This window comes from Rhinopithecus roxellana, chromosome 8 (assembly GCF_007565055.1).
Source record: "Rhinopithecus roxellana isolate Shanxi Qingling chromosome 8, ASM756505v1, whole genome shotgun sequence".
Taxonomy (NCBI): Eukaryota; Metazoa; Chordata; class Mammalia; order Primates; family Cercopithecidae; genus Rhinopithecus; species Rhinopithecus roxellana.
Genome location: NC_044556.1, coordinates 48,465,789 through 48,476,499, shown reverse-complemented (window position 1 = coordinate 48,476,499; position 10,711 = coordinate 48,465,789). Strand labels below are relative to the sequence as shown.

Genomic DNA, 10,711 nt, shown 5'->3' with positions numbered 1-10,711 from the left:
CTTAGGTCAGCAGGCACTGCACACCTTTCTTTGCTATTCCTGGTTACTGAGACTCTGATCCCCACTGTGCACCCCAGTAAGCCACCAAGGTAAACTGCTTGCCTTGATCGTCTCTCTCAGCACTCTGCAGTATATACAGTCTTGAATGTCAGTTAGGTGCTGCTATGTGGGAATCTACCTGCTTCCCTAATAGATATAGCCAGGACACAAAGTTCTCTGGTTATGACACTCCCATAATAGAGCTGCCTCCACAGCTCCTTGAAATTCTGGATCAGGGATTGGACATCTAACAGGTAGTTCTGACTGCTTGGTATGACAGAGTTCAATCCAATGAAAGGAAGACACGTTCTCTTGTGTGTAATGAATCTGCAAGTCACTTATTCAAACTGTAGTAGTCCGAACTCAGACGCTGGATGTCAGGTGCCCTCAGGATTGTCTTCCTGGGTCTTGACTGCAGCCACTCCTACACAGGGTGATTTCCTGGGCTGGAGCCAGTTTGCAGGACTATGAGACTATGTGGACTACAAAGACTAGCTAGGCCCCAGGGCGGCAGCAGAGTAAGCCCCACAGCAATGCACTAAGCCTTCATGAAATGATTGTTGAATGAATGAGGTAGTGATTCAGTGTATATTTGATCCACGGTAACAGGTGGGAAGGGGGCAGAGGGAGCTACTTCCTAAAATAACCCTTCTTCAGACTCTTAAAGAACTGATCCTTGTTTGAATTAAAATCTGTCTTCATTTAACTTCCAGTCCTTTGCCCTACAGATAACTGTCAGCGCCACATCAGTTCTACCCATTCTTTCACATGAAGACAGATGTCATGTTCTGAGTCATCTTTCTTCGCCTCCTTCCACCAGCCCTTATCTGGTGGCTCACATTTGAGCGAGCTCCAATATGTCTTTGTATAATCTCTCTCTCTCTTTTTTTTTTTTTTTTTGAGACGGAGTTTCGCTCTTGTTGCCCAGGCTGGAGTGCAATGGCGCGATCTCGGCTCACCGCAACCTCCCCTCCCGGGTTCAAGCGATTCTCCTGCCTCAGCCTCCCTAGTAGCTGGGATTACAGGCATGCGCCACCACGTCCGGCTAATTTTGTATTTTCAGCTGGTCAGGCTGGTCTGGAACTTCCGACCTCAGGTGATCCGACCGCCTCGGCCTCCCCAAGTGCTGGGATTACAGGCGTGAGCCACCGTGCCCGGCCTGTAAAATCTCTTAAAAGTGTGGTACACGGGCCGGGCGCGGTGGCTCAAGCCTATAATCCCAGCACTTTGGGAGGCCGAGACGGGCGGATCACGAGGTCAGGAGATCGAGACCATCCTGGCTAATATGGTGAAACCCCGTCTCTACTAAAAAATACAAAAAAAAACTAGCCGGGCGACGAGGCGGGCGCCTGTAGTCCCAGCTACTCGGGAGGCTGAGACAGGAGAATGGCTTGAACCCGAGAGGCGGAGCTTGCAGTGAGCTGAGAGACGGCCACTGCACTCCAGCCTGGGCGGCAGAGGCAAGACTCCGTCTCAAAAAAAAAAAAAAAAAAAAAAAAAAGTGTGGTACACGGAGTGCAGTATTCCACCTGTGGCCTAACTGATATGCTGTACAATATTATCACTAAATTGCTACAGACGGTGTGCTTTTCGTTGTTGTCACAGAAATGTATTTGGTTAGTTATATTTGTTAATGTCTCATCTGACTTTCCAGTCTTCCCTCACTTTGTGCAGTCATATTTGCAGAGTCAAGTAAGTTATAACATTTAGGACACAATGCCTGACTTACTATAATTATCATTATCTTATTAGCTATGATCATTACAAAACAGAATTACCACTTAGCTCTCAGTTCCTACCTCCTTCAGCCTCAGAAACGTTAACGCATTGCATCTGCTTTTTAGTATCGCCCCTAATAAGCCCCGCCCCTGGGGCCTCGGCTGCAGCCTAGCGTCTGCCCCACCCACGCCGAGCCCGAGGCGGGGCTCTGGATGTAGCCGCTGATTGGCTGGCTCGGGCGCAGCTTGATGGCTTCAGCCTGGAGGGCCGTAGTCCCGGCTGCCGCACCAGGGAGAAGGCAGCATGTGTGAGAGTCGGGTGGCCTCAGCGTGCCGTGGCCTCGGGGAGTGGGAAGTGGAGGCAGCAGCCCTCCTTGCACTTCGCCATGAGTTTCCTGATCGACTCCAGCATCACGATTACCTCCCAGGTGAGTCACCGCCTCCTGCCCCGACACCCGCCCGCCTCCCTTTCCGTAATCACCCTCTCAGGTCCTCCGCGGTGCGGACTGGTTCGGGGTCTCGCTCCTCTCTCACGCGGCCTGCTCCACTCACCCCGGGACCCAGAGCACGAAGAGGGTGTGCGATTTGCTGCCTCCGGTTCCCTCAGACCCGGCTGTCAGGAGGCTGGCCTGCGGTCGTCCGCGGCCCCACCCGGCATCCATCCCTGGAATTTCGGTCCACTTTTGGAAGGGGTCCGCCGGCCTCCACGCTTAGAGCCGGCGCCGCCAGTTAAGGCGGCGGTCCTCAGAGCTCCTCGGAGCTTCCAGGCTGCGCCGCTGACCCTGGGCTGGGGAAGCCTGTGTGGTTCCGGGCGCCGGGTGTGCGGCGCGCCAATCAGGGCTGGATACTGAGGACACGTCAGTGCAGGCTTTGTTGTTAGATGTCAAATCCTGCATCCAGGTGTGGAGAAATTTGCTGCTGCAAAGTATCAATATCAGGTTACACCTATGCTTAAAAGTTAAGATTTCGTTTTTGCACTGACGCCTCATCCTTTATCCTCTGCTTACTTACCCACACTTTTCGGATGTTTTTCTGACCCTCATTTCTCCATTGGTCACCTTCATTTGTTTGTACAGTCAACAAACATTTATCGACCATTATGTAAAGCCCTGAGCGTACAAACATATAAGACACCGTCTCTGCTCAATAGAAGCTTCGTCTAGTGAGCCTCTTGCTTTTACCATGTAATCCACTGTTAATTATTGTTTCTTCCTAGCATTTATCATAGCACTGGCATCATTTATGTATGTGTTTATGATTTTGTTTTTTGAGATCCTGCCTTGTTCATAGCTGTATCCCCACTTCCAAGTGCAGGCATTCAATAAATAATTGTTGACCAACTGTTAATATTTGTGAAGCTCAGACTACCTATTTTCCTTTTTCCCCCCGTCTTTCCAATAATTTAAAGATTTGTGTGTGGGGGTGGTTATTTTTGCTTGTTCTTTCTCTCAAATGGCAAATAACAGAAACAGTTACCTTTTAGGGCTTAAAGTGAACTAAATTTTTGTTCTTTGATTCAATTTTTGTATTGCTTCATCCTAATACTCGTCTCCGTAGAGCGGAGCATTGTCCTTTTCTCTTCAAAAACTTTTACGGTATTTAGGAAGATAAGAAAGAAGGAAAAGCCATCCATGATCCTATCACTCTAATGCAATCTTTTTTTTTTTCATGTTTTGAATTTACCACCTTTGCTATCGTTTTCGTAATTATTGTTTTTATTGGCTTCATAGTATTCAAATGTATTAATGTAAAAAAACCTGGGCATATAACTCTTCTGCTTAAAACCTTTCTAAGACTACCCAGTGCCCTTGGTGACAGCTCAGGGTTGTTTTTAACTCTAGTACCAGTTTAAGAAAAATAACAATATTTAATTAGTCTTTTTTTTCCCACTTAGAATAAAGATAAGAATGTCAGTAGAAAATTGGCTTTGCATTGCAGCCTCTAAGATTTTTAGCGTGGATATAATTGATACGTTGAACCAAGGAAGTGGCTTTCTAATTTTGTGTGCCTTGTAATCATAGACTTTTACTTCACACATGCATCCACATGCAGTAATTAATTGTTAAACCTGCTCTTTACAAATGTGGAAGAAAGACCCAAAGATTCCTTTGCATGGAATGTTCTCTGTTCAAATATTTATGTGGCTACTTTATCATCATTTCGGCATTAGTAAAAATGTCACTTTAGGAAGGTTTTACCTGACACCCTGCCCGAAGCTGAAGTAGCTTTCCATTTCGGCTGCCTTCTTCCTCATTTCCATGTTTTATTTTCTTCTTGGCATTTATTACTATAGTTCATTTGTATGTTCATGTGTTTGTTATCTGTCCATGAAGTCCAAGACACTGTCTTTCTTGTTCTTTCCTGTATTCACCAGCATCTAGATCAGTTGTGGGCACATAGTAGAGTTGTAGTGAATATTTATTTAATAAAAAGCACTTCTCTAGAGAGGTGTGGTTACCTTGGAAACACCACCATTGCCCCCTGTGCCCCTCCCCCCTCATTTTTTCTGTGTTGTATTAACTGAAAGGTTTATTTGAAATGAAATCTGAAATCAGAGGTCACATATTGAATCTTGCTCACCGCGCCACAGGATGAAGTTCACACTCCTTTACGTGGCTTTTCAGGTCCATTATGGATGGGACCCTCGCTCTTATCAGGTCCCTTATTGATGGGACCCTGGCTCTTCTCTCTTCAGCTATGGCTTTCACCATTTTATTCTTTAGACTTCCCGAACTTCTTTTAGTTCCCTAACCTGGCCATGCTGTGGTGCCTCCAGATTTCCACACAGTGTGTTTTCTCTTTCTGGGCCTTTTCCTCATATCCCTCCCCTTTCAGCCTTCAGATCTCAACTTGAACATCCAAGAAGCTTCCCCTAGACTGGACTAGATGTCCCTATACATACTGCCATAGTACCCTTCACCTACTTCCCCTGTAACAACACAGTCACATTGTTTTGTAATTACTCATTTATCTCCTCCGTAGATTATAAACTCCTTGAGAGTAGCATTCATGCTCTCTTGTTTGCCGTTCTATCCCTTGGACCTGGCACATATTAGGTACTAATAAATATTTGTTAAATAATTAAAAGGGTGAATAAATGATCCAAGAATAAACTTTTATAGTTAATTCTTTAATAACTATCCTACTGATGGCCTCTTTTTTCTTTTTTTAACAGTAGCTAATTTTCAACCCAGAAGTCACTTTTATAAAAGCAACTATGATCTAACTCATGTTTTGAGCCCTCTATACAGTCATAAGAGTTATCAGTTCCAGAGTACACTCTTAAGTCCTAAGGTCAAGACTTTACTCTTTACAATTCTGAAAGTATTAAGTCTCGTTTTTAATAAGAAGCTATGCGCCTTCCATTTTATTTGCAAAGCTATTTGAAATTGCATTTTGCTTCTGCATTCTTTTTGGAACCTCTATAATCTTGCCAGAATTTGTATTTATCTTGGATGTAATGAATTCTCCAGCTACTTTTGTGTATGTGTGTAGTTTAAAAGTCTTTTTTTTTTCAACTTTTATTTTATTGTAGATTTGGTACTTGTACTGGGTATATTGTGGGAGCTGAGGTTTGGGGTACAAATGATTCAGTCACCCAGGTACTGAGCATAGTACTCAATAATTAGTTGTATCAATCCTTCTCCCTTCTCTCCTCCCCTGCCCCCAAGTAGTCTCCAGTTTCATTTTTTGCCATCTTTATGTTGGTGAGTACCCAATATTTAGCTCCCACTTAGAAGTGAGAACATGAGGCCGGGCGCGGTGGCTCAAGCCTGTAATCCCAGCACTTTGGGAGGCTGAGACGGGCGGATCACGAGGTCAGGAGATCGAGACCATCCTGGCTAACATGGTGAAACCCCGTCTCTACTAAAAAATACAAAAAAACTAGCCGGGCGAGGTGGCGGGCGCCTGTAGTCCCAGCTACTCGGGAGGCTGAGGCAGGAGAATGGCGTAAACCCGGGAGGCGGAGCTTGCAGTGAGCTGAGATCCGGCCACTGCACTCCAGCCTGGGTGACATAGCGAGACTCCGCCTCAAAAAAAAAAAAAAAAAAAAAAAAAAAAAGAAGTGAGAACATGTATGTGGTATTTGGTTTTCTGTTCTTGTGTTAATTTGCTTAGGATGATGGCCTCTAGTTGCCTCTATGTTGCTGCAAAAGACGTAATTTTGTTCTGAAAGTCTGTTTAAGCTTTCTTTGTCAATGCAAAAGGAGGCCACAATGAAATATTAAAGGTATGTATCTGTTTCTCTTTTCTTCCATTCCCCTCCCCACCATATAAACTTAAAAGTTTTGCTTGTTTTCTCTTCCTTGTCTAAAGTTCCACTTCACAGCAATCTTGGGTTTTTTTGTTTTTTTTTTAATCATCCATTTCCACTATACATACCATTCTCAGTCCTAACTACCCAACTTCTCTGTTTTCAGTAGTGGCTTCGTAAGTCATATGAATATGGTCTCTAAACTCTGAATTTACATTTGTCTCCACAAGTAACCATTTGTAATAGCCAAAGGATATTGTGGCATTTTCTCCTAATCTGCTTGACTCTTTCCTTGTCTACTTGATCTAGATACTTGGATCCAACTTACTTTCTTACACCCTCTTGTTCGTTTACCTTCATATATATATAAGTCCATACTTGGATCATTGCTATAGTTTGTCTACTAATACAGAGGCCTGAAGGCTACTGTAGAAAATCACACAGCTGTGTAGTTTTTTGCCAACGCCATGAGTTTAACCCTCAACTCACTGAATTATTCCTTTTTTGACCTTAATCAGCTACTTGTTTCATTCCTCTCAAAGTTTCTCTGAATCTTTGTCACTCTCCTCAAAGCTGCCTTTTCTATACTCACCTGTCTTACTCTTAGCAGATAACCTTGCCTCGTACTTACTCAACAAAAGTGAAGCCAAAAGGTATGATCTCCTACTATGAATACTTTCTGCATAATCTAAAAGGTTATCTGTGTTCACAACCATTCTCACCTCCTTTCCTCCCATTTCAGAAAATGGGGTTCCCCTACTCCAGTTTAAGGCCATTTAACTTACCTTTGATCTTAGAGTAGCTTATTTTGAAGTGGTTAAAAGCACAGGTTTTCTAGACAGACTGACTCAATAAGAGCTGAAAAAATAATATTTTTTAAAAAAGCACGGATTTTGGAGTCAAACAAGCTTGAGTTCATTCTTGATTCTGACACTTACTATAAATTGATTAACTTCTCTAAACCTCATCTTTCTCTGTGAAAATAGGACAATCAAACCTACCTTAGTAGCTTTTTACTGATTTTTATAAGATTATAATGCTAAGTACTACTTAGAGAGCCTGGAATATAGTAAATGCTCATAAAAGTTATCTAATAATAATAATTACTTAATAGTATTATCGGTTCATCCTCTAGCATTCCATCATCCATCTCATCTTTTTCTCCTTACTTGACTGCTTTCTTTCCCCTTGGCCAATAAACTTTCCCTTTATTCCACATTCTTCTCTAGGCTGTTATCTAATGTTTTCTCTTTTTCTCATTCCTGGCTCTTCCTAGAGTAATTTGCATTTACTATCCCCACTGGTTTAGCTCCCATTCATTCTGACCTGCTACACTCTGGTTCCTGCCTCTACCTCACCATGCAAACTGTGTTCCTTATCCTCTAGTATTTTCTTCTTGGCACATTGCTCTCCTTACTCTAGATACTGTTCCCGGGTGATCTCATGTACTTTGGTAGTGTCAACTCATAGGTATATCTTAGATGTGTCTTCGCAATCTGTCTTTTATTCAGATGCTTGCTGGATATCTTGACCCATCTTGCTGGATATCTTGACCCATCTTGCTGGCTGTCCCTCAGGCCCTTAGTGTGTTCAAAAATGAGCTCATCATTTTCCCCATCCTCTGCCCCCTTTCCTAAACCTCTTCTTTCTCCAATATTCTTTATATAAATTGGGTAGCTTCACTATTCATCCTGTATTCCAAACTAGTCATCCTTGACTTCTCCCTGCTGATTTTACCTTCTAAATAGTTCTCCAATCTGTCATCTCCTCTTCTGTCACCAAATGTCTTAATTCAGGGCTTTATCATCTTTCATCTGAACTCCCATAATACATTTCTATGATGTTTCTCTTCCTACAATGTTGTTTCCTTCAAATATGTCTTCCACACAGCCACCATACTGCTCTATATAATATAAAACAAATCAGACCATGCCATTTCCCTGCTTAAATAACCCTCACCACCTACAGACTATAATCTAAGCTCGTTAGGGTGGCCTTCAAAGCTGTCAGTGATTGGACATCCACTCCTCCTGTCTAGCCTCATTTTTAACCTCTTCCTTCTTTGAATCTCATCTTCTAGCAGCACCAAACCATGTGTGGTTCCCGGCATATACCATGCTATTCACTCTGCGCCTTTATTCATGCCCTTTGCTATCTGGAAAGCCCTGTCCTCCTATCCCTACCACCTGTTTTTACCCTACCTAATTCGTTTTTTTGTTGTTCATTTGTTTTGTTTTGAGACAGGGTTTCGCTCCGTCACCCAGGCTGGAATGCAGTGATGTGCTCATGGCTCACTGTAGCCTCCACCTGCCAGACTCAAGTGGCCCTTCCACCTCAGCCTCCCCATAAGCTGGAACACCAGCACCTAGCACCACCACACCTAGCTAATTTTTGTGTTTTTTTTGTAGAGATGGGGTTTCACCATGTTGCCCAATCTGTTCTCAAACTCCTGGGCTGAAGCGATCCACCCACCTTGGCCTCCCAAAGTGCTGGGATTACAGGCATGAGCCACTGTGTCCAGCATCCCTACTTGATTCTTGTTCACCCTTTGAGAGGGTGATTTTTAATATGTTAGGGGTGGTGGAAACCTTTGAGTGTGTGATGAATACCTTGAAACCATTCTAGAAAAATACACATAATCCCCAAATTTGCACACAATATCATGTTTTAACCCCAAATTAAAACTTCCTTCAGCTCAGGCATTATCTTCTCCAGAAAATCTGTCCTAAGCCCCTACAGATTGGTTTGGTCTCCCTCTTTCATATTGTTTTACAATATCGTGTATGTATTTCTATCATTGCACGTCCATATTATGTTATAGTTATTTATGTAGTGTCTTCACTATGTTGTGAGCTTGTAGAGGGTAGTAACCATCCTACTCATCTTTGTATCCTCAGCACCTAGCATAGCACATAGGAGTTATTACAGAAAATTTAAGATTGAATGCTGAAGAATAAACCATCTTTTATGTAGACCACTTAGCCATTCAGCAAGCACTTATGGAGAGTCTGCTACATACCAGGCTTTGTGCTGGATGCCAAGGATACAAAGATTACAAGACAAACATGGTTTTTGTCCTCATAGAGCTTATAATCTGATGTCAAAAAATATTTAAATCAGGCATTACAAAACTGCATGGTAAGCACTTTGATGAGGGAAGTACAATGTAGAATAAGATTATATAAAAAGAGCAATTTATCTGTGTTTGGGAGGGCAGAGAGGGCCTTCCAGAGGGAGTAAATAGCATAACTGGGAGAGGGCTGGAGAGAATTTCCTGTCAGAGGACATTTACAGAGGTCTCGATGTGAAAGAATATGGGTCTAAAGAACCAAAGGAAGTTCCAGGGGGCTGAACACATGAGTTTGCTAGGCAGCGGGGGCATGATAAGAAGCTAAAGTAGTCTGTGCTAAACTACTGAGTTTACACTTGCTCAGTAAAGTAGTCCCTAGGAAGACATAAAATCATTTTATTCATAAAGGTCCTAGCCAGTTTAAGAAGAAAAGATTAGTCGTGTCAGTGCGTGTCTATGTATAGAAAGTTCTGTTTACTACAGACCAGCTTTGTCAGCTGTCATGTGGCTACGGTCTCTGCCAGTTTGAAACAAAACTGACAAAAGAGGGATCCTGCAATCTCTCGGCTTTACACTGAGATGAAAACCACTTGATGTAGATTAGGCAGGATGGTGGAGAAGCTAAGAAAACTCTCTGAAGGAAACAGATATAAAAAATATTAGGCTTTCTACTACTTCTCTAATTTTGGTCTCAACTCCTCTCCCCTGAAGTTTTTATTTTTTAAATTAATTTATTTTTATTTATTTTTTGAGACAGGGTCTCACTCTGTTGCCCAGGCTGGAGCACAGTGGTGCAGTCATGGCTCACTGCAGCCTCAACTTCCTAGGCTCAGGTGATCTTCCCACCTTTGCCTCCCAGGTGGCTGAGACTACAGGCACACCCCACCACTTCCAGCTAATTTTTATGTGTGCATGTTTTTTATACAGATGGGTTTTCACCATGTTGGCCAGGCTGGTATTTTTTTTTAAATACTTGCAATCAGGGATCATCCATAAGAAGCAAATTTCACTCTGACTCCTTTTCTTTTTTTTGAGACTGAGTCTCACTTTTATCACCCAGGCTGGAATACAGTGGCGTGATATTGGCTCTCTGCAACCTCCGCCTTCCAAAATTCAAGTGATTCTCATGCCTCAGCCTCCGGGAGTAGCTGGGATTACAGGTGTCCACACCCAGCTAATTTTTGTATTTTCAGTAGAGACGGGTCTTTGCCATGTTGGCCAGACTGGTCTCGAGCTCCTGGCCTCAGGTGATCTGCCCACCTTGTCCTCCCAAAGTGCTGGGATTACAAGTGTGAGCCACCGTGCCTGGCCACTGACTCCTTTTCTATTTGTGAACTTCTGTGGCTCATATAATGATTATCATAAGATTATGGGAAAATATATACTTCCATTTTTGTCTTACTTAAAGCACACTCTGTAACATGGATAGCTTCAAAAATCCAAGAGCATTTAAACATTTATTTCCAATATCATGAGCTTTAATAAGTAGGTCTTATAAGAGTGGATCTTATCTTTAATCCCTGAAATAAGTTAACCATCTAGTTAGCAGACCTTTTATCATGAAAGAGTTTCTATAAAACATTTCTCAAAAGAAAATATAGATTGACCTTCTATTTTCCTTCTCCTCCA

The 10,711-nt window shown here is 42.8% G+C and overlaps 1 protein-coding gene across 5 annotated transcripts in view; it reads left to right on the top strand.

Moving 5' to 3' along the window:
* The first annotated feature begins 1,965 nt into the window (after positions 1-1,965).
* Positions 1,966-10,711, top strand: part of PDE4DIP (phosphodiesterase 4D interacting protein) — a 28,477-nt gene continuing 19,731 nt past the window's right edge. For 4 of the 5 annotated variants that reach the window (XR_004058991.1, XR_004058990.1, XR_004058993.1 and 1 more), the window contains exon 1: positions 1,966-2,185. The gene's annotated coding sequence lies outside the window, so the exon portion shown is untranslated. The remainder of the gene's footprint in view (positions 2,186-10,711) is intronic. The other variant, XR_004058992.1, reaches the window with a different exon arrangement.